The 22,371-nt window shown below is 46.8% G+C and overlaps 1 non-coding gene across 1 annotated transcript; it reads right to left on the reverse strand.

Annotated features, from left to right (window-relative positions):
* Window positions 1–13,116: 13,116 nt before the first annotated feature.
* On the reverse strand, window positions 13,117–13,189 carry Trnaa-ggc (transfer RNA alanine (anticodon GGC)). Its single transcript has one exon. It is a non-coding gene; the product is annotated as a tRNA-Ala (tRNA).
* Between the last annotated feature and the right edge of the window lie 9,182 nt (window positions 13,190–22,371).

A 22,371-nucleotide genomic window follows, 5' to 3' on the forward strand; every position in this document is an offset into this window, starting at 1 on the left:
CTTTGGTCACCTTTTCCTTAACTGACCCGGTCTTGCCTGGTCCGCTGGGCCATTTTTCTCTTATTCAATCTTCTTTATTCTTCTTCGCTTTATGACTGACGTGTCCACGCGTATTTCTCGCCTCTGCTACTACCCTACTACAGCAAACCTCGACCAGGTCTCTTTTTGTGTGTATATGGGGGGGTACACGTGGTACGCACTGTAATTGGCAGCTTTGTGGCCAGTGTTGCCTATTTTAGCGGCCCTTTTTACCAGCGCTTGTTTTAGGCGTCCAACGATTAACCGAGGCATTCATCCATACGTGGGTCCACAGAGCCTGCGTCGTTTCCTCGTTTCCGCCGTAGTTGTTGTGCCGCATCCAAAACAAGGAAGGAGGAAGTGGGTCAACGCACTATTTTTACTCTTTTCTGCCTTTCACTCGTGACCGCGCGGAGACGAATCGTCAGTGGTCGAGAACATTCCGAAGAAATGGAAAGCCGGGTAGGTCGTTCGGATCATTGACTAAGCGCCACACCTCAAGGAAACAAAAACGAATTGGCCATTTCCGTAGAGTGTTTGTATCGTAATATTTCGACCCATTTCCTCGGTACACGCCGGGCAAGGTCATCGTGGACGCTTAGCTTAGCGATATTCATGCCGTCATGGTCTTTTTCCACATGCATGGAAGGAAGTTTAAGTGATATTCGTTCGTGTTACCGTAGATTAATCTAGTCCGGCGTAGCGTGGAAGAGAAAGACCTGACCCATGAGGCGAATCTATGCTGTGAATTTCTCGTGCACGTGGTGGGCACGTAACCGTGGCAGCTCGCACACGCTGACAGAGACAGTTTTACCATAGTTTTAGTAGATCGGAAGGTGTTCACGATAACGGTTAAAACATGATAAGCCCTGTTCCTTTGAAAAGCAGGTGACGTCACATTGCTAAGCTTGGATTTGATAACTTCCTTTTTCGTATCGTTTTCGTAGAGCTCGTCCGATGTAATGCCCTCACATGTGAAATGAGGAAAAGGCGAATAGTGCAACATCCCCAAATCATTATCATTCGGCGTTACCTTCTCGCTTCGGACAGCGATTTACAATATTCCTTCCTTCCCGGATCCGTCCGATAGACAAGAATAAATGAAATTATCTCGGGGCAGATGCAACATCGCACGTCATCACAGGATTCTCGAAATACGAGTAAAACAGTTGCCTTTTCCGCGTAAGAGATGCTGCTATAATTTGATACGAAAGAAGAAACCTTTGGAGACGGTTGCTTATGGCGTTACCTAGCGAAGATAGTATAGACAATAGAGAGTTTTTCCTTCGTGTTAGCGCCACGAAGCAACTGTGGCTATGAGAGGCGTACAGATGTGTACTGATGGAGAGAGGACAGCAGGAAGGAGTGGGGGTTAGTATGCGTCCTGGGCCGACTTCACGGGGAACTGCGCCGACATTCGTCTGGAAAGTCTTCGGAAAACCCATGGAAAACCTGAGACAGCACAGCCGGTGGTAGGATTCGAACCCACCACCTCTTGATCTTCAGCACGACCTTGGCTACCACCAACGAGCGGGACGAGATTTTTAGTATATCGTACGCTGTCGCCATTGCGTACCTAAAGGGCGGATCCCATAACACGCGACAAGCGACACGCTACAGATTCTGTCGCTGTCGCCGTTGTCGCGGGAGCAGCTTCCCGATCCATTTGTGAGGCGACAGCAGCTGACGACAAAACTATATTGGCGAGAGAAGAATTCGTATTTTTCAATTGATTATGCGGCATATCTGTCAAAAACATCATAAAATTTCGACTGAAACGCCGCAGGAAGATAAATACCATAAGAAATTTATACTACCGTAAGTTTGTTGTAATATGTTTGTCTGTGGTGGCGCTGCAGTTCCATCCGTTTCCACACAATGTGCAATAGATTTTGGTCATACGCGATAACCATCGATTCGAACGGCTGCTTTCCCCTACAATCTCGAAATTTCATTAAAACAACGGTGACTTGACACTCACGCTACGCTGTTTTCCCCGCGTCTCTATGCATTGTCGTTCGCTCCGGCTACATACCGCCAAATCTAGCGAGTTTTGGGCACGCGCCGGGCAACGGTGACTGGCGACAAGCGACAAATGTCTACGGGGAGCAGATGCAGGATTTTGTAGCCGCGACACCGCTTTTTTGTCGCGAGAGCACGGGTGCCGCCGCCGAATTTGTTGCTTGTCGCGTGTAGCTGTCGCTTGTCGCGGGTTATGGGATCCGCCCTTAAGAGATAGCGTTGTGGTTCTGCGCAATGCGCAACGCTCTGTTTATGTATTGCGTTTGCACAGAACCACCAACGCTATCCCTTACGTAGGCAAAGGCGACAGCGTACGATATACTAAAACTCACCAATAGAGAGTTTTAGTACATCGTACGCTATCGCCTTTGCGTACGTAAGGGATAGCGTCGGTGGTTCTGCGCACTGCACGAAGTTTTCTTTCTGTTATGGGCGTGCACAGAACTATGAACGCTATCCCTTACGTTTCTTCTTTAAAACTCTCTATTTTCTGCCTAATTCGCAAGGATCCATATGTGGCCGCCTTATCGTCAAACGCCATTCATGCGACCCTCAACACGACACTGGCGACCTGCGGATATCCCATTCAGCACATCAAAAGCTGGATGTCTGAATATTGCGTTCATCCGCTTGTCGCTGCATGTAACTGATGGCGACCGAATACAAACCTGAAACGGAGGAGTCGTTCCTGTGCCATCGATAACCCGAGTGCAATAACGCCAATAAAGTATTCTGACCATGCTGTAATGTCTATAGAGCAGGGGCCTCAAACTCAAATCCAGTCGCGGGCCCCATCGACCTTAGACCACATTTCGGAGGAAAAGAAAAAGAAATAACCGTATAACTGCAAAAATTACTGAAAAGCTCAACTTGACTCACCGAGGGAAATAAATAATCTGCCTTTCGAAATCGGATTTGAAAATATGAGAAACGATTCGAGAAAAATGCGTACTTCTTCACAAACGATTATGGCTGAAATTATGAAATTAAGGACCACTGAAATTATCTCCCATTTTCACACTGTATTGATGCTCTTTGCTTGCAGTTTCAACTTACAAAAACAAATAGAAAAACAAGAGAAAAAAAGTAAGCTGACTTTATTTACACTGAATTGTTTCGGGTTTGCTATACATACGACGGACCTTAAACATGAGTGTTCCGTCTCCATTTCTTTTCTTATCTGCCTCTCTCTGTTCCTTTCTAATTTCCCGCAGATGACATCCGGAGAGGCTGCTGAGTCTAAAGGCTTTTATAAAGTTAGTGTGAGAATTACAATGTGCCCAACTTAATCTTCACATTATAGTGTTAGTCTGCCAACGTGCACGCGAATACCAGGTTGCTGTGACCGTAAATTGTTCAGGTTTAGAGCCACAAGTGCTGCGTGTTGCGTAACATGGATAGAGGAAGCATTATACGCTAGGCACGGGTAGAAACAAAACCTGGCTTCATTCCTGATCCTTTATTAATTTTTTGAGTGAGCAGCTTCCATCTATTTGGTGGTCAAGTGCCCTCGGTCCACAGAATAGCTGACTGTAGGCCGACCCCTGGTATAGAGTGTAGGTCCGCAAAATGAGAAGACTCCGAACTTCTATCTCGCCGGGTGGCCGTTTTGTGAACTCGCCACTCACCATATTCCCACAGACATCCGAGGGGGGGGGGGGGGGGCATTGGCGGACGATTGTTTTATGCGTGGTAGAATGAACTGGGGGGGGGATATAAAACTGTGCCGTTGTATATTAATAACAATGTCAGTAACAAGAGGCATGCTATTTTGTATATTATTCAGTTAGCTGGAGACTCTTCTAGCGTAGAATGAATTGGAATTAATCTCCAGGCACTTCAGGCTGTTGCCAGATATTCTATTACGGCTCCAACTGGTCGATGTACCTAACCCGTAAACTCTGCGTCACAGCCGTGAGAGGAGACTGTCCTACCGAATCGTTGTATAGCTGGCATGAGGAAGTCTGAAGACCTCTATGACAACTTCCGAATTAATTACAGCGAGCGCATATTGCTTACAACGGCAATGAAAGTACTCCATCAGCGATGAACGAATGAAGAGCACGACGCGACGTCCCACGAACAACCGATTCGGCGGTCCATTATATGGGCCAACATATGAGTCATTCAACCGGTTGGGACAGCAGTTTTGAAGGTCTTCGGCAGAGTGGAGAGACACGGATTTTTTCGTATACAAGAGTTTAGTGATCCACACTTCTTTAACACATGATCCCCCGACCCTTTAAATACAATGTCAATCACGAGGACTTTCAAAATGTCGGTGGCTCCCGACTGAACTTCTCGACCGATGGACGTATTTGAGTAACTCAAAGTCAATCTGCACGAAGCACCACAGCCCAGAATAGAGTGACAACCAGAGGAAAACACTACTATGATATTTAGTTCTCCATACAGTGAGAGTACAAAATCATCACGTGCCATCGAGAGGCTTCACACAGGTGTTTCGCTCCGCAACTGAGCGATATTTGAATATATTCAAATATTCTCGTTGCACCACCGGCCTCGGTGGCAGTGTGTGATCGTCGCTGTATGCTGACCAGCTGACGACGATTATGTATGAACCTTGCTTGAACGTAGAATGCGGGTAGAGTGGTAACGCGAAGAAAGATCATATGGGAAAGATCGAAGAGGAAAGGAACAGTTGTTCGTCGTGTCGTCTTCCGCAAGAGAGTGTTGGTATGTATAGGTCGTTGATAACGTCACCGTGAAGCTACCGGATGCTACCAATGGCAGCGTGCATGATTCAGAATCTTATCTCTTGATTGCGTGCGATAGACACGGTACTTACGCTTGCGGTGCTGTTCCGGGAAGATCTTGATCCTTCGGAAGCCACGTTATCGACGGTCTACTAACACTCACTAGAGCGTTTTAGTGTACCGTACGTTCTCGCCTTTGCGTACGTAATGGGTAGCGTGGTGATTCTGCGCATTGCGTGCAGCTCTCTTTATGTTTTGCGTGTGCGCAGAACCATCAACGCTATCCCTTACGTACGCACAATAGGAACAATCCGGGGTAGTTGGTGTATAGATGGGGAATAGCAGCAAGAAGACGTACGCAAAGGCGATAGCGGACGATGCACTAAAACTGACATTACTATTAAAGGTACAGTAGCCACCATAGTACCGTAAAGCAGCAGACAGGAATTTTATGTTGACGGCATAGAGCTTGTTGCTAGTAAATACGGCGCAATAAGTTATAAACGTGACAGAGAACGCTTAATAGTTTTAAATTGCTAGCAAAATTGATGTGAAACGGCTCGGGGTGACGTGTGGCGGCAAAGAATTCCCAATTCTTTACGCAACAGTGATTACAGGGGTGCCCTCCAATGTATTGCTACATCATAGCCTCCTATATACTACATGCCTGCCCAATGATCTCGAAACATACAGGCGCCGGTCGTCCACAATCGCTACAACGGTGGCGCTTGTTTCCTAGGGCAGTGATAGTTAATAGTTTCCTCGATGCGATATCAGCAGTATCGGTCATGACGCCGTCCCTCTAGACACAGCGTTTTTTTTTTTATTCAACCCGAGTAACCCGAAGTTGGGTGTGACTTAGCGTCACGTGACCCTGGAGAGAGAGAGAGAGATACATGATGATGATGATATGGGGATGACTTTCGCTCATTGAGCAGAATGCTACCCCATTGCTATTGGGGAGAAATGAGAGGATGGTGATGAGGATGATGCTGACGACGCTGACGGGGTCTTAGAGGGAGTCGATCAGGCCGGTAGTTTCAAGGAATTTGATGAAGGGTCGCAAGACGGACATCTGCTTTCGTTTGTCCCATAGGCCTCCGGCTCTAAAGCTTCCCGGCCCCCAAGCAGAGGGAGACCGCAACTCTCGATAGAGCGCTAGTAGACAACACACATGTTTGTGGCTGTACGTGTGACTGTTTTGGCGTTTGATTTGACCGACTGATCGACTGTATCGAGAACTTTCGTGTGCCAGTGTTTAGATATTGTAACGTTGACATAAACAGCGAAATCACACCTCACATCCGCCCATCATCGGCTTAGCGCGATTCGATGGATGCTACGGTTCAGTGTGACGCCTCGAACGTAAAGAGGAAAAGATGGACTGGTGCTGGCTGTTGTGTCGTGGGATGTACGATGAACTATAAAAAAGCAGTCGGAGATTTGGCTCATGTCAGCTTCCATTCCTTTCCCTCGAGACCACACGAAGTGGAGCGACGACAAAAGTGGATCTCAGCTGTCCGCCGAATAGGGTAAATATGCATGGTTGTCCCTTTCATTTCTTTGTTATCTCATCGTGGAACTAGTGATCGTCAAGCAATGCACACAAGTGCAGTAAGTTTTTTACACTCGACAGGGAAGACGGAAACCCGTGGGAGCCAAGCAAGAATTCACTCATCTGTAGCCTGCACTTTGTCTTGGGCAAGCTATCTAATATCTAGAGCAGTCCGGCCTATGTCCCAACGATATTCCCTGACGTGTACAAGAGCAGTCAGTCTTCAGTAGGGGCAGTGGATAATTTCAACAGGTAATGTGTGACCATAATTATAGCCGGAAAAGAGATGACCAAACTGTAGAAAGGTGCCTGCATGTGTGTTTTTCTCGCTTTAGGTATCACGCACGGAACCAGAAAAAAGTTAAGGTTTCTAGCGGCACGGTTCACACGGATAGCCTGCATGCTGTAAGTTTGCTATCTGAGTTTGGTAATTTACTAATTGACTTTACTAATAGCAATTTTTGCAGTTCTCTGCTGACAATGTTACGTCGGGCCCTGAACCTCCTTTGTATGAAGACGATGAATGGATGGAAGATTGTGACAAAAAGACAGTAGGCATTTCATTCGTTTGAACATAGTAATAGAAGGCAAGCAAGTTGTTTGCGTGCTTGTCCTTCATCTTTTCCTCAAGCTCAAGGAAATGAATAACCCATCTTGGTTTGTTTAGTAAGAGCATGAACTAGGCTTGACACCACAGCGTGAAAGTTTGCTCAGTGGATGCTTTATTTACTTTTGGAGAGAACGTTTGCATTCTCTTTGAACCTGTTATTTCCTAGGTTTCACTATATTATACTCTGGTGCGCCATCTAACACACTATAATAGACTACCATTTCACTCTCTTGTGGCATGCCATGTGTTGGTGCAGGTTTCCACCGAAACGGATGCAGCCGATGGGTGTCATGGCCAACTTCACTTGTTCCTTTCTACTACAAGCAGCAACGACGCACAGTGCCAGGTGACACATTCCGACGAGGCTCAAAAGGTGTCAAAGCATGTCGGACCAGATTCACGAACATGCGCCTTCCTTGGTTTCGAATCTGCGGAAAGGAATGAAGATGCGTTGCAGGAACTTTGTTCAGTTAGCAACAACATGTTCGCACTTCTCCTCAGTCTGATGCCAGAGTTAAAGGTGAGGACAACAGACATGACTGTTCAAAATAAGCTGTTGTTCTTCCTCATGAAGCTAAAGCTTCTCAGACTGAACCCAAAACTGGGAAAAGTGTTATTTTCTGTCAAAACCGAACTGAGACGGAATAAATTATTGGCTGCCCTCCACTGAACTGCAACAAATAGATATGGTTACCGGTTCAGAGCTGAAATAATTGTACTATCGTCCTTTTTTATTTGTTCATTTATGTGTCATTTATTTATTAATCTTGTTTCTCAGCGCTCAAGTACATTCTCTCCGACCAGTGCGCCCGCCTTTCTTCTGATATGTTCTCGAAGACATCATTACTGTTCCTTCAGCATTGTCATTTGGAAAGCAGGAACAGCACGTAAATAATAAACGTATCTGTTACTTTTATTGCGTTTTTACCTGCAACGATAATTTCACACCTTTCTCTTGCAACTGTATACGGTGACTGTAGGCTCGATTTCATGTAGCAAAATTACTGTCGGTGAACCGGTTAAAGCAGACTGAAAAAACAGTTCCAATTCATTGTCCCACAATTGTGTCCCAACTGCTGACCACGTTTCTCTTTTTTTCTTTTCATCTCTCCGAGCCGAACCCGAACCGATATACCTCACCTGGTTCAAGCTGATAATTTCTGTTCAGCGGAGCTGAACCCGAACTGAACCAGTATGCGTCAACCAGGAGCGAAAAAAAATAATGGTTCCGATTCCTGCTGGCTGGTATGCCTGACGTTAGTGCCCTTTGGAGTGTGATTAATCGAACTGTATGACCATGTGTCTTCTATTGCATTGTCCCTTTTATTGCCTTGTAAATAAACTTTAATAGTGCAATGCAGTCTAGTCTAGCAGCCAATATCACCAACTTGTGAATAAAACTGTTTCAATAATCTGAAGTAACTCTATAATACAGACATTTGTAACATTTGGGATGGGGATAATATGTACAGCACTGGGATGGTATACAGTCAACCCTCGATTTATGAACCTTCGATTTGTGAATTCCCTCGTTTTATGAACACTAGCACGAGGAACCAAACTTTTTACATGCATTTTCCCCTCGTTTTATGAACCTCGATATTCGGATAATCAATGGAATTTCTGGGAACCAACTAGGAGTTGCCCAGCGTTTTTGCCCTCAATTTATGAACGGACCGTTCCGAGGCCAACGAAAACCTTCAAAGGGATTATTCGTGGTCTTATGAATGACGCCTGAACAGACAAAACGTTTTCCAGGTATTGCACCCTCGGTTCTTAACCCCTCGAAATCCGAACAACAAACGGGTTTTTGAAAAAGTGTTCCTGACCTCAATTCATGAATAAGGTGTCCGCTGTCACCCGGAGATTAATAAACATACGTTAAAAACCCCAGAGGAAATCCGAGACCAGTTGAGTGCGAATGTGCTGACATCTCCTCTTTCCAAGATTGACACAGCAGAAGGCATGGTCCAAAGCAAAATTAAACTATTTAGTATTGCATAATAAACAGAGTGTGAATGCGCTAACATCTGTCTTTCGTGAGACTGATACAGCAGAAGGCATGGTCCAAAGCAAAATTAAACAATATATTGCATTATAAACACAATATCAACTCGGAAATACTGTTCCATTTGCTCGATAGTACTCACTTAACGGAATTTTCGATTTATGAATCCCTCGATTTATGAACGATTTTTCGGGGAACCGAGGGTGTTCATAAATCGAGGGTTGACTGTATATAATAAAGAAACATTGCTGGTTTATGTACACGCACAGTAGGAGAATGCCATCTGCAGGACAGCATCTCCTGCTGGAGCAGGGCTGGCAAGAAGCTATTAAAATAAAAAGTTGCTAGCTTTGGAACGGCATTTTGCAGCATCTCACTGTCCCTTTCGACGGTCACCAAAACTTGTTGCCTTGATGAGTAAACAAAAAAGTAGCGGAACTCAACATTCAACACGTACATCGATATTTGAATTTGCGTGTAATATTGATGGCTTTTCTTCAGATTCAGTCCATCATCAAAAACGAGGTAGTTCACATGACTAGTTCGTGTTTTGTAATCTACAATAGGGAGGTCCTTTCTCGAGTAGGGACATTTAATTTCAAGCAACACCGGATCCTCACCAAACATGAAAATGACATCGGGGCTACTGCACAACCAGGGCTGGTCTAGGCAGACAACAAGGCCACCAGCATGTTACGTGAACGCTCAATATTTCCTGGAAACATAGCCGCGCAGCTTCTTCCATTTTGCTGCCATACTGCACTGAAGGGACAAGCAGGGGCTTAGACTTTTTCCTTAGCCTTTCTAATATTGTAGTTGCATTTTGGGCCCTGCTCTTCAAAATGACGTGAGCCTGAGTGCTAGAAATTCTGCAAGCTCTTTCGCGGTGCCATTCCTCCGACAAGTGCTGCTGTGCAGTTTGGCAGCAAATTTCAATTAAATGTGACTTGTCTTTGGCTACATTTGCCGTGTAGTGCTTGATACTCAGATCAGAGCACGTGTGATGCATAACTTCGCAGCACTGCCTCTCCCTGCTGTAAATTACGTGCAACAAAGTTTCTATCTGATCATGTTGAACATTCTGCGACACTGCATTCAACAGGTCGTCCAGCACACTGCACACTTGACGATCAACTTCTTTTTTAGCTTCCGCTTGCAACAGGTCACGAATAGAGCACTTGATGTCTGGAAACTTCTCCTGTACATCCTCCTGGGAAGCCGGCTCAAGTGACCGTTGAGGTGGAAATGTTTCACCACCTTATGTAATAGAGGTGAGAGTTTGTGTGAGATTGTCGCTGGTTCGAACATTCGAACACGTAAGCTTTGATATCGTTACTGCACCATCGATAACTGCAAGTATGTAGGGCTTAGATTTATCCGTCCGTCGCAAAAGTACGTCACTTGCCTGGGAAAAGCTCCTCGGTTGTCGCAGATTTTTTCAGGGCGTTTTTTGCTGGCCTACCCCAACGCTGTGGCAAGCTGGTGCAAGTGGCGTCATCAGCTCCATTCATGCGGAAAACTACTGCAGCTACGTGCTTGCAGCGTCCGTCAATCCCCGCCTTGCAGGTACATCGGGCTTCCTTGATTTGGCGAGATTCCGACAGCTTTTACGGAACTGACAATGTTAAACTTCATATTGCAATCTACTATCCGACGAAAAAAAAGTTATTTTCACGTCCTTACTTCTATCAGGATCGGTCGTAGGAGCAGTTGAGCTTCGTTTCTGCCGTACATCTTGCAATGACGTCTGAGGAACTTCCCCACAGCCTCTTCTCAACGCCATATACTTGTCGTGCATCTGCCAAAGCGCTTCCTTTCTTAATGGTACTGTTCCTAAAAAATCCATTGCAATCAACTTCTTTAAATCCCGCGCGCAAAACGACAACATCCATCCTCCATAAGCAACGGGATGCGAGCGTCTGCTAGGCATCTATCAAGATTTGCAGCGACTGGTCGATAGGGGACAAAAGCGGTGGTGCCGCCTGGTTAGTCCCGGAGGCCTATGGTCCCAAAATGAGTCTGAGGTCAAGGGGTCGGATGTCAATCCGCGCAAAGTCGTTTGCCACCAAGTGACGCTCCCTCCTGTAAGTGGCACATGGCATATAGTCACATGCGATATATATATGCGACATATATGCGATATAGTCCCTCCTGTAATGGCATATAGTCACATGCGATGCTCACATGGTCCGCGGTCGCTGGCACACCACACTCCGGGCACAGGGGGCTACTGGCGCACCCTACTTGTAACGGTAGTATAGCGTAAAGGCAACATTCAGCCGTAAGCGATGTAGGAGGTAAAGATGACGGGAAGCGGCACGAGAATGTTGGGTCCACCATTCCCAGTATCGTACTGACAGGGACATCCCGACGCCATTGTTCAACGGATAAGGAGGCAGCCCAGTCACGAAGAAGGGACCGTCTATCCCTTTGGGAGTGCAATCGGGACGCACTTGTGCTGGTGGTGAGTGGCCGCTGCCGCAGCGTCGGCAACGTGTTTGCCAGAGATTCCGCAATGACCCGGAATCCATTGAAAAGCGACGGTGTGGTCGTGGGCAGTTATGGACTTCAGTAGGTGTAGAATATTTATCACAAGTGTGGCCAGTGAGCCGCGAAGACCTACGGTTTTCAGGCATCGAAGAGCTGACTTGGAGTCCGTACAGACTACCCATCGCCATGGGTCGCAATTGGCCTCATCTTGTAAAAACAGAAGGATTCCGTACAGGTCGGCTGAGGTCGAAGAGGTGCGATGGGACAACCGACAGCCCCGGGTGAGCGGTATCGAGGGTATCACAAAAGATGAGGATGACGAAGTGTCGTTGAGGAACCATCCGTGAAGACAGTGCAGAACCCGTTATATGCGGTGCCGATGAAATCCATAGTCAGTTGCTATATAGTACGAGGTCGGGGTACCTCCTTTTGTTGTCCGTGACCCTGGAGCACCCACCCTTCCATGGGAATTTTCGAACGGCTGGAGTTACTCTGCGCTGCAAGATGGCGGACGTTAAAGTTTCGAGCGCTGCTGGTATTCAGGAAGAGGAATGGGGATAACAATGCATAGGCGGAGAGTTTTCAATCTGCCGGAGGTGGCCGGGGCACAACGACTCCCCCCCCCCGCCCTTTCATACACAGAGGTCGGGCAGGGGTGGCTCAACCCCCAAGCCCCCCCCCCCCCCCCCCCACGCAGTCGGCGCCTATGCAACAATGTGTTTCTTTTCTCTAGATCTTCGGGATGAAATCAGGTGCTATCGTTCGTTCTGTGTGTGTCGTTTGTTTGTTACTTGCTGTGCAGCAAGCAGTCCTTAGTAAAAGTTGCATGTACTCTGTGGTCAAGCTTGCATTCCTCGGGAATTATAGTCAGAGGGGATGTAGTTCGTCATCAGGACCACTGGGTTTTAAAAATTAGTGAAAACGTTTGAAAGGTAAATGCTGCATATGCGAGGGAAATAGGGTCATATACGGAAATTAAAAATATAAGAACAATAAGATTGTGTGGTCTCTAACCTTTTTTGTATGCATTTGAATAACACAACGTGAAGCACTTCTACAGGAGGAGAACCGTGGCCTTGCTAAGCCTAACGGATTTAGTGGTTGTCATCTTGTGAAAGGTATGAAGCGTTAGGACAGCGCAGCTCGGTGAGGTTAGTCCAGGTTAGGTCAGAGCAGTTTTTCTTCTCTTTTCTTTTCTTTTTTTTTTTTTGGGGGGGGGGGGTGCCGCGATGGTCTCGCCAGCACCAAGCTACACTGTAACCAAACTGTGCAGCTGAAGTGTCTTTGCCTTCTCAGCAAACATGGCTGATCACGTGGTCGAAATCCCCGTTGCAAAATAAACTGCAGGATATAAATGTTTTGTGCTCCCCCGATTGAAAATAAGCCGCCTAAAATGTAGTCACGCGCGGGAATATGCCAACAGCGAACTTAGACTAACCTGAACAAAAAATGCAAACAGACAACTTGAACTAATCTGATAATAAGCTAACCAACATGCTGTGCCGGAGTGCCGCACTGCTAAGCATAACGGCCGTTAAAATGTGGCTTTCATTCACTAAAACGACTTCAACAGATACGGAAGATCATGAGAGAACTAATGTTCTGAGGCTGGAACAACATAGAAGGGACAAATACATACAAAGCCTCAATTTGCCTAAGAAATTAACGATGAAAGATGAAAGTCAGTGAAAAGGTTAGCCAGCTGTAGGACTCGAACCCACATCTTCTGGATTGCCGGTCCAGGGCTCTACCAATTGAGCTAAGCTAGCACGCTTTCTTTAGAAAAAATCTTCCCGGAAACAACACCGCAAGCGATGTTGCCCCGACGACCGTTTTACGGGCCGCGCATTCCAAGACACGGCCCACCCGGGGGCGGACCGCGTTATCAAGGGGCCCTTCTCGAAATATGAAGGACCGGCTCCCTTTCGCCTCCCTCCACCGCGATAGATCGAAAGATCAATACGCGGATTTGAAGGGAGACCAGAGCATACGAGAGAGTGGCTGGTTTGTCCCTTCAGATGACGCACCCTGGAAGTCGCTGAGAAGGCGTGTTAGCTTAGCTCAATTGGTAGAGCCCTGGATCGGCAATCCAGAAGATGTGGTTTCGACTGCTACAGCTGGCTAACCTTTTCAGTGACTTTCATCTTTCATAGATACGGAAGACTCGTGAAACTAAAAGGTTAATCAGCTATATCCGCTTTTTAATCTCGGAATATTATCTTACGAAGCAATCGAGCATTATCTTTGTTGCGAGGCCCGGAATTTCTGTGAGATCAGACATTTCCCAACCGAGAATATCGAGGCCCTCCTAAATAATCATACTCTATCAATAAGAACCACGTGCTGTATAACCTAGCCTGCAGTATTGCAAACTACTTCCCAAGCAGCAAAATCCACTGAAAGTCGAGTGCAATAGGGGTGGACGGGTAGATGAAAGGCCTTGAACAGATTCATGAAACTAGAGAACATTGATAAGACATATACCGTCCACCCCTAATGCACTCGACCAGTCTTGGGTAAGTTACTTCTAAAAAGTAACTGAGTTACAGTTACAGTTTATCTGCCAAAAATAGTAACTAAGTTACAGTTATAGTTACTTTCTTGGTCGAGTAACTAGTTACAGTTAGAGTTACTTCCTTGGTCGAGTAACTAGTTACAGTTAGAGTTACTGAGAGAAAGTAACTTAGTTACATTACAGTTACTTTTTATAAAAATGTCCATGAGAGGGTGATACAATTGTTAAAAACATTTATTTACATTTACTCAAGTGCAATAAAAGTTGTCTTGCACTTAACCAGAAGCAGTATAAGTTAATACGCGGTTATCCCACACGGAAAAATACGACATGTGCATGCGACCTGGCGCATTGCGGTGAAAAAGAGCACGGTGATACGCACATGTTTCGTAACGTGTAGAGAGAGAGACATACGCAAGAACAAGGAACTCGCCTCAAGATGCTGTTTCAGGTTTGAAGTTGACGTCTTGATTGCCGAGTACGTCTTATTCCATTGCTTGCACTTTACAGTTAAATTATTCTCGTCCTTCCATGATAAAAACTCGAAGGTTGCTTCATGGAGCGGCCACGGAAGCTTATGGTAGCAGCAACCGGAGCAGGATTAGCCACTGCACTCGTCGGAGCGCAAGTGAGCTGACCGGAAAGTTTCTCTTTGTGCATAATCATTCCCTTGTCCATATCCACAGGAGGCAGGATCCCGTTCTAGGGCAGTGACACTGTTACTCACATATGACTCACTCCGACCGCTGAGGGTCACTAACTTCAACAAATTTCTGTTCGCAAAGCTGGAATTCCCTGCTTGGTCAAGAGCCCAAGGCACGTGGCACATACCGATTACGGATAAAAGGAAGTAAGACACTGTTAGGGGGAAGTAGGGGAAGGTAGAGTAAAGAAAAAAAAAAGGAACGACATTTATTCGAGTAACTAGTTACATTTTGCAGTTACTTTCACAGAAATAGTAACTAGTTAAAGTTAAAAGCTACTTCTCTGGAAATGTAACTAGTTACTGTAACTAGTTACCTCCAAAAGTAACTAGTTACAGTTACAAGTTAAAAGTAACTTAGTTACTACCCAAGACTGCACTCGACTTCCAGTACATTGTGCTGCTTGGGTTACTATTCCAGTTAAATAAAAAACACTCCCTATTTAATGCAGACGCGGGTACCTGGTGCACGTTTTGAAAGTGATCTACATTTCTGATTCAATCTTCTATCTAGGTAGTAATCTTCCAGTTGTTCACAGATATAACACTGGAAAATTTGGCTAGACTAACTCCGGACGTAAAGATTTCAAAACTCGGCTAAGACCAGACTTGTGCGTAACGCGTTACTAGTAATTGCATTACTTATAATCAGTTCCTTTTTGGAGTAATTTTTCGAGTAACCAATTACTTTTCTGAGTAATCGATTACTCAGTAATATATTACTTTTCCAGCAGAGATTAACTTATCTTTCAGATGTTCTGCCCCAAGTCAAGCCCCTCGTGCCGTCAGCCTTTGTTAGATCGTTCTACTATAGTAAGCGGAGGTCATTGTAATAGGGTTCTGGAATTATTGGGCCTCTCTCCCTAATCTCTTCCTACACCAGTGTGGTGGTACCTGAAGCTTTGGAGGTTTAGTGAGTCACGGGGAAGTTCCACGCAATGCTCTTCCACAATGGGGTCAACGTCTACCCGGGCGGTAAATACAGTAGACGTACAGATCTACCTGACCTACGCGGTTTTGTTTTTCGTGTTATTTCAGCTGTTCCGCTGTTGAACCTTTTTTTTTTTTTTTTTTCTTCTCTGAGGCACACAAAGACTGGTATAATTTCCGTGAATGCAGAGTAACGACCGGAGGAACGCGTTACTTTTCTACTCGTTACTCAATTACATTTGGAGTCGAGTAATTGGTAATGGTAACCAATTACTTTTTCCGTAGAAGGAGGAAGGGAGTTGCCTCAGGACAGAAGCCGCCGATATTTCGAACAGACGGCAACTCCCTTCCTACATCTCTACCGGTTCGCTGGATTTCTACCAATTTTTTTCCGTAGAAGTACGGTAACGGTAATCAATTCAGGGTGTCGAACCGCAAAAAATACGGGTTCGGTTCGGGTTCGGGTTCGCGTTGTTTTGATTTCGTTCCGGTTCAATTCCGGTTCGGCCACGCCAAAAACCGAACCGGTTCGCAAACCGGTTCGCAGCCCCGAACCGGTTCGCGAACCGGTTCAACGCTTCCGTTTTATATGTTCCATAAAACTGCTTTTATCAGGAAATGCGTGGCTAATAGCTTACTGCTGTTGTCTGCATTGACGTCTTTAGCGGTGAGGTAGCTCTTTAGCGAGAGAAATAAGAAATGGATGAACACTTATTGCGAATAGAGTCCACGCTGATGAAGCGGTGTTGTCCCGCTACTTTCTGTTCCCAAAATCTCTTTTTCACACGCACAGTGCCAGCCAGATAAACTTAAAGGAAGCCTAATAAGATGGACAGCGTAAGATAGACGACAGTACTTGCCGGCACACTGCCTTCGCAGAGTGAATCGATCTGAAACCGTACTGAAGCATGTCGAAAATAAGCCTGCCAGCCTTACTCTGTCCGAGCTCACAGCAGTGTACTAGTTAATCCACCTCACAAAGGCAATGTATCACGACACAACTGCACTACCAATAAGCAGAACCACATTTACTTTTCAAACCACGACCAATCAAACAGGCACCGTTCTGCGTACGCTCCTTCTCCACTTCTCATGTTTCTGACTTGTTTAATTTTTACTGCTCACGTGTAAAAAGAAATCTTGGGCGCTTATTTGATCACATATTCGTCGCGTAGAGCTACATAACTGGCCTACTCCATTCCTGTTGCATTCGTCCGCGTGGCACCTCGTCTCTGAAGAGTAGACGCCGCATCACCGCGTGCTGACTTCTATGCCCGAACCGTTTTGTTGCGAACCGGTTACCGCTATTATTTTTTATGGTTCTGCTCCGGTTCGGGTTCAGCAGTGTTCTGAAAATTTCGGTTCGGGTTCGGTTCCGGCAAAAATAACGGTTCGGGTACGGTTTTCGGTTCGGGTTCGGTTCGACACCCTGAATCAATTACTTTTTTCGAGTAACGGGCACAAGTCTGGCTAAGACCAAGGAAAGGAGGGCTAACTGTCGTGTGTAGCAGACGACAAAGCCGCACGCGCGCGTGTATGACGTCATAATCCTGGCTACCCTACTTCGGAGGAAAGTCAAGAAGAAGGAAAACTAAGGAGGGAGCACGGTCGTTTGTTTCCGAATCACGAAACTGTAGTGGAAATGACGACATATAGTGCACGTCATATAGATCAGATGACCGGAGCCGACCAATCTGCGGTGAGACGTCGCCACAAGTGGGACAAACAATACAGCGGTTCAGCTGCCAGCGTAGATCGCGTAGACCGTGTTGGTAGATCGGCATATGCACTATCGGCTGGTTTAACATTTTAATCGAGATCAACGGTCCGAAACATTCATTATGTCACCAACTTACCATTGTGAAAAAGAATTGAGTGTTCACTTAAAGTTTTAGCAACCCTTGATCTCGATTCGAAGTTCGCAACCGTGCCGCGGCGAGCTGAGAGAGGGGAATTGTTTGTCCCAGTTGATTTTCCTCACCCAAGCTTCCGGAATCGCGTGGAATGACGTCACACTCTCTCCTTATTGCTGTTCAGGGTTAACTCCAGCGAGATAGAGAGGGAAATAGAGAGATGAACCGGCAGCCATATTTGAAGCCATCCTGAATGGCGCCATGTTGACCTCACCTTGCCTTGTTTGCAAATGACGGACAGGGACTCATGCGGTGAGCGTCTTTCCGCGCGTACGCTTCGAAGTTCCGTGGCATTTATTAGTTCCGTAGTGCCGCCAACAATTTAAGGAACCGGCTTTACAGCGAATTCAGCTAGTTGTTTTCGTGCAGAAAAAGTTGCGCTGGCTCGAGTGTGCATGTCCCACAGCCGCTTCAAAACAACGTGCGTCGCGCACCCGCGTTTCATTGGTCCTTCGGTTCGCTCTTCGTTCGTTTTTGCCTTGAACGAAGGAGTGCGAGGGGCCTTCTTGAAGCTTCATAGTTCAAGGGGAAACGCCGAGCGGTTGCGCGCTCTATGTATCTCTATCTCGTTGGTTAACTCTGGTAATTTTTCGGCCGGGAATGATCACCTCATTTCCGCTACCCTGGCCGGCTCTGGCTATTTTTCGCCTGCTTCGAGTAACTCAGAGTTGCCAGGGTTGAATAAAAAAACACGCCCCTTAAATAACCGGTGGCGTCGGACAGTCGGGGACATGACATGACACTCAAAAGAGAACGTGCCAACGCTAACTGTCGCGGCATCCTTCGATAACCACTGGCTTATCGAGCGATGACGGAGACCTGAACAGCGTGCACCCACCCAGCGCGGTATAGAGCAGCGTATGCACCGAAGATACGGCAGCGTACGCTTACGGGGTAGGGAAAGGTTGCCACTGCTTTGACTGTCCGTGTTTCCGGATGGATGGGTGGATACTGTGGCTTTTCCGTTTGGAGTGGGCGGCAGCTTGCGCCACCTAGCCTTCCGACTCTAGGAAACTGGCGCCCCCATACGGTCGCGTGAACGGCTGATTTTGCCTAATTGAGCAGGGTGTGCCCGGCGAACGCAATGCATTCTGGACAGGTCCTGGCGAAACGTCACAACGAACGTCAACACACGCGTGACCTTAAAGATGGCCGCGCCCATGATCGGCTGTCAAACCGTTTGTAAACAACCTGTTCGCTCTTTCTGTGCGCCGTTTCGTACGTATTTCGATCTGGGTAATTATTTTTATCCCATAATCTCGCAGTAAAGCGCGCACATTTGCACAACAGGGGCCCTATTCCGAGCCGCTGTCGGAGCGCCAGCGACGGTGTCGGTAGAGAAGTATCGGTAGAAGGCGATAACGAGCGCCGGGAGCGATACTTGCCAGCTTTGGTATTCCCATGTCGCTTTTAACGACAGTGCGCTTGGTTTGTTGACTGTCGTTGGAGGTTAAGACGTCTGGGAACGAGACGCCGCGCTCTCAGCCAATACTGTATCAGGAGGAGAATCACGTGGGATTCCCCTTGTTTTGGAAGCAGACGACGACGACGCGTTGACGATGGAGAAGAAGTCTCGCGCTTCTCGCTCAACGCACGAATAATATGAAATTGTGTTGCAGTTCGTGATAGAGCACAGCAATTTATCCACGGACATTTTGCTTACGACCTACGTGCAATTGGAATCAGTGGGCATAATTAGGCGCGATATTAATTTCCCAAGTGGAGAAATGTAAGTTTTAGGCAGATCTTTGTGTATTGTGCTCTGACATGTATGATAGTGAGGAATTGCCTCTGCGGTGAGGCAGTTTCAATAAAGACGTTTCATTTGATCTAAACACGTTGTCGCCCGATCTAAACACCGGCGCAAGCTGTGGCGGTGTCCATAAGTGCCACGCGAAGGAACTTGCAGCCACCTTGACAGCTCTTGCTCCGCTTAACGACAGTATAACCCACCATACCGACAGGGTGGAGGCTGTCGTTCCCGTGAGCGACACCGTCGCTTACGTGCGACGCGTTTGGAGCGCAGGGAATACCAAATTCGCATCGCTAGCGTTACGTTGCGTCACATACCACGTGCGCTCGCTCCCGAACGACACGTTCGCGCTACCGACATAGATCGGAATAGGGCCCCAGGCCTCGTACTGTTCACCACTTCCAAAGATGTGATGACAATACCGCGCACTCAGCCGATGCGATGATACTAATGGCGTATTCGGGTGGTCATTTCGTGCCAACACGGTCTAGCGCTCAGAAATTGCTAGGTCGGCGCCGGCGCTGGATCACGTGACCGTTGCTACACCCTTAAAAAAAGGGTGTACTTTGACTCCTTTTCCTTTCCACATATATCACTCCCTTCTGGAGAGTACCATTACTCTCAAAAAGGAGTCTCCTCACTACCTTCAGTTAGTGAGGAGACCCTTTAACTCCCCCTTGGAGAGTAATTGTACACTCCAAAGGGAGTGATATATGTGGCAAGGGTGTACTCCCCAAAAAGGAGTTACTGTACATCCTTTTTTTAGCGTGTACCCGAACATGCAATGCCATGAACCCAGGGGTGGATTTAAGGGAAAGGCGGGGGGGGGCGATCGCCCCCCATACGGTCATGTACCCCCCCCCCCATGACAGACCCTTAAATCCGCCCCTGCATGAACCTAGCAGTTTTAGTCGCTTGGATCATGCTAGGGGCATCGCGGTCGCTCGTCCTCGGCTTCCGTCGTCTGCTAAGCCACGTGAACTTCGGCGTGCGAGCCAATGAGTGCCCTCGCCACCCTCGCAGTGCGGGGGTGACGACAGCGGATACAGTTGGGCAATCCGCTGCCCGGTCGCTTCGAGGCCGGGCGGAAAAAGTGCTAGCTGGCCAATTCCTGCACTGTAAAATTCTGAGCACCCTTCTCGGTGCATATGGGGTGTAATTTGGGTCTAAATCGTTTTACACACCTCTTTTAATTACACCCTTCTGGGCAAAAAAAAAAGTTTGCATGGGGGCGTTATATGAGTGTAATAGTTACGGAGCCTGATCGTGAGGGAGTACCTGTGGCTACTGGTGTGAAAAGGGTGTAACTGAGGAAACTGTTTAACATTGTCCTGGAATATGAATGTCGTGTACGCTGAGTCTAAATTTTCCCTCCTACCAAAACCAGTAAGAAACACAGACGTGATCTTGATGGTGAGTTGATATTCCAAGGAATTCCTCACTTCTGTGTTTTTTGTGTATATAATCAAACTAAACATAGACACCTCACCCTTCGTTTTGACTGGAAGGCGAGCAGGGCTATCAAACTTGCAGACGCGCGCAAGACCAGGCATGCACATAGCATCTGTTTTCTCTTAGAAAGGAAATGCCTTTCTAAGCGAGCTTTTGGTTAGTTATGCCATTTATGTGATGTTCCAAATTTATCACTAATTTTAAGCGCGTACATCCTTATCTGCATACCAGACCGTATGTTGGTCCAATATGGCACCAGTACGGAATTGCTATCGGGAGAATTTGCCCACAATGCATTACATTATCATGTTATGCATTTACTTTGGTTGGTATGCGTGATACACTCTCTATGGAAACAAAGGGCACACGTTACGCCATTGTTTAACGGTGTGGATTTACACCGAAAATGGAATCAGTTACGATACCACCTAGTTACACCCCAGATAGTGTCAAATTAGCATCTCTCCTGGAGGGCGTACTTCCATCTTAAGGTTTTGATTTACACCAAAAAAGTAGTCAGTTATGGTATCATATAATTACACCCTAGAAGGTGTATAAATAGTGTGGCGCTCGGAAAGCGCCACGAGACCACAGGAGATTGCTACATTTTGACCAAGCGAACACAGTTACTCGGAATCTGGCAAAAACAAATCTGCCAGGACTTTTTGACTGCGTGTTAGCGCCGCGAAGCAACTGTGGCTATGAGCGGCGAACAGATGTGGACAGATGGAGAGAGCACAGCAGGAAGGAGTGGGGGACAGGGGGATTAGTATGCGTCCTAGGCCGACTTCAGGGGGAACTGTGCCGACATTCGTCTGGAAAGTCTTCGGAAAACCCAGGGAAAACCTCAGACAGCACAGCCGGCGGTAGGATTCGAACCCACCACCTCCCAGTCTTCAGCACGACCTTGGTTACCACCAACGAGCGGAAACTTAATCCACTCGGCCATGCCGCTGGTAAAAAAATCTCCCAGGAAATGATCCAGCATGTTGCGTAAGAAGTACCGGTCTACGCTGCCAAATGCGTTCATCTCTTGGTTTTATGCCGACGAGAGTATGCCGGGAAATGCTAAAACGACACGTAAAGAAACTCACATGACCTCAAAATGACGTGGCCTATGACATGTGACCACGACAAGATGGCGGTTTTGCGAAAAGCACCAGCTTGAGGGTAGTTACAAACATGGCGGATTTACGCCATCCCTGTGGCAGTGATCTACGTTCCCGACTGACTTGCTGCTCCTGGTGGCTACGTAGCCGACACATAGCCAACCTCTTTTGTTTTAAACTCAGTGTTGTCCACATGCAACAGCGTCGTTCACGATCGTAGTTGTATCGCGGGTAGCGGCGGTTCTGCTGAATCGACGTCACCAAGATGGCCGATAGATGGCCGAGTCGGTATCGTCCTGTAGGAGTTGAGTAGTGCCAGACGTAGATGAAAACAATAATGTATTTATTCGCTGTTCATTGTGACAGTGAACAGTTCCATCTTAGGAGTGTCAATACAGAGAATGTCATAAATTTCATATGTTTATTGTGATTTCCATTGTGTATGCCATATAGGTCGCGAGAAACGCCTGTCACACATGGCGGCATGATGCTGTTGGGTGTTTAGTATTCTGAGTATTAGCCATAAATGCACGGCTTTGGGGGCAAATATCAGGTGCTTCTTTTAATCTGTATTCC

Source organism: Ornithodoros turicata, chromosome 5 (assembly GCF_037126465.1).
Source record: "Ornithodoros turicata isolate Travis chromosome 5, ASM3712646v1, whole genome shotgun sequence".
Classification (NCBI taxonomy): Eukaryota; Metazoa; Arthropoda; class Arachnida; order Ixodida; family Argasidae; genus Ornithodoros; species Ornithodoros turicata.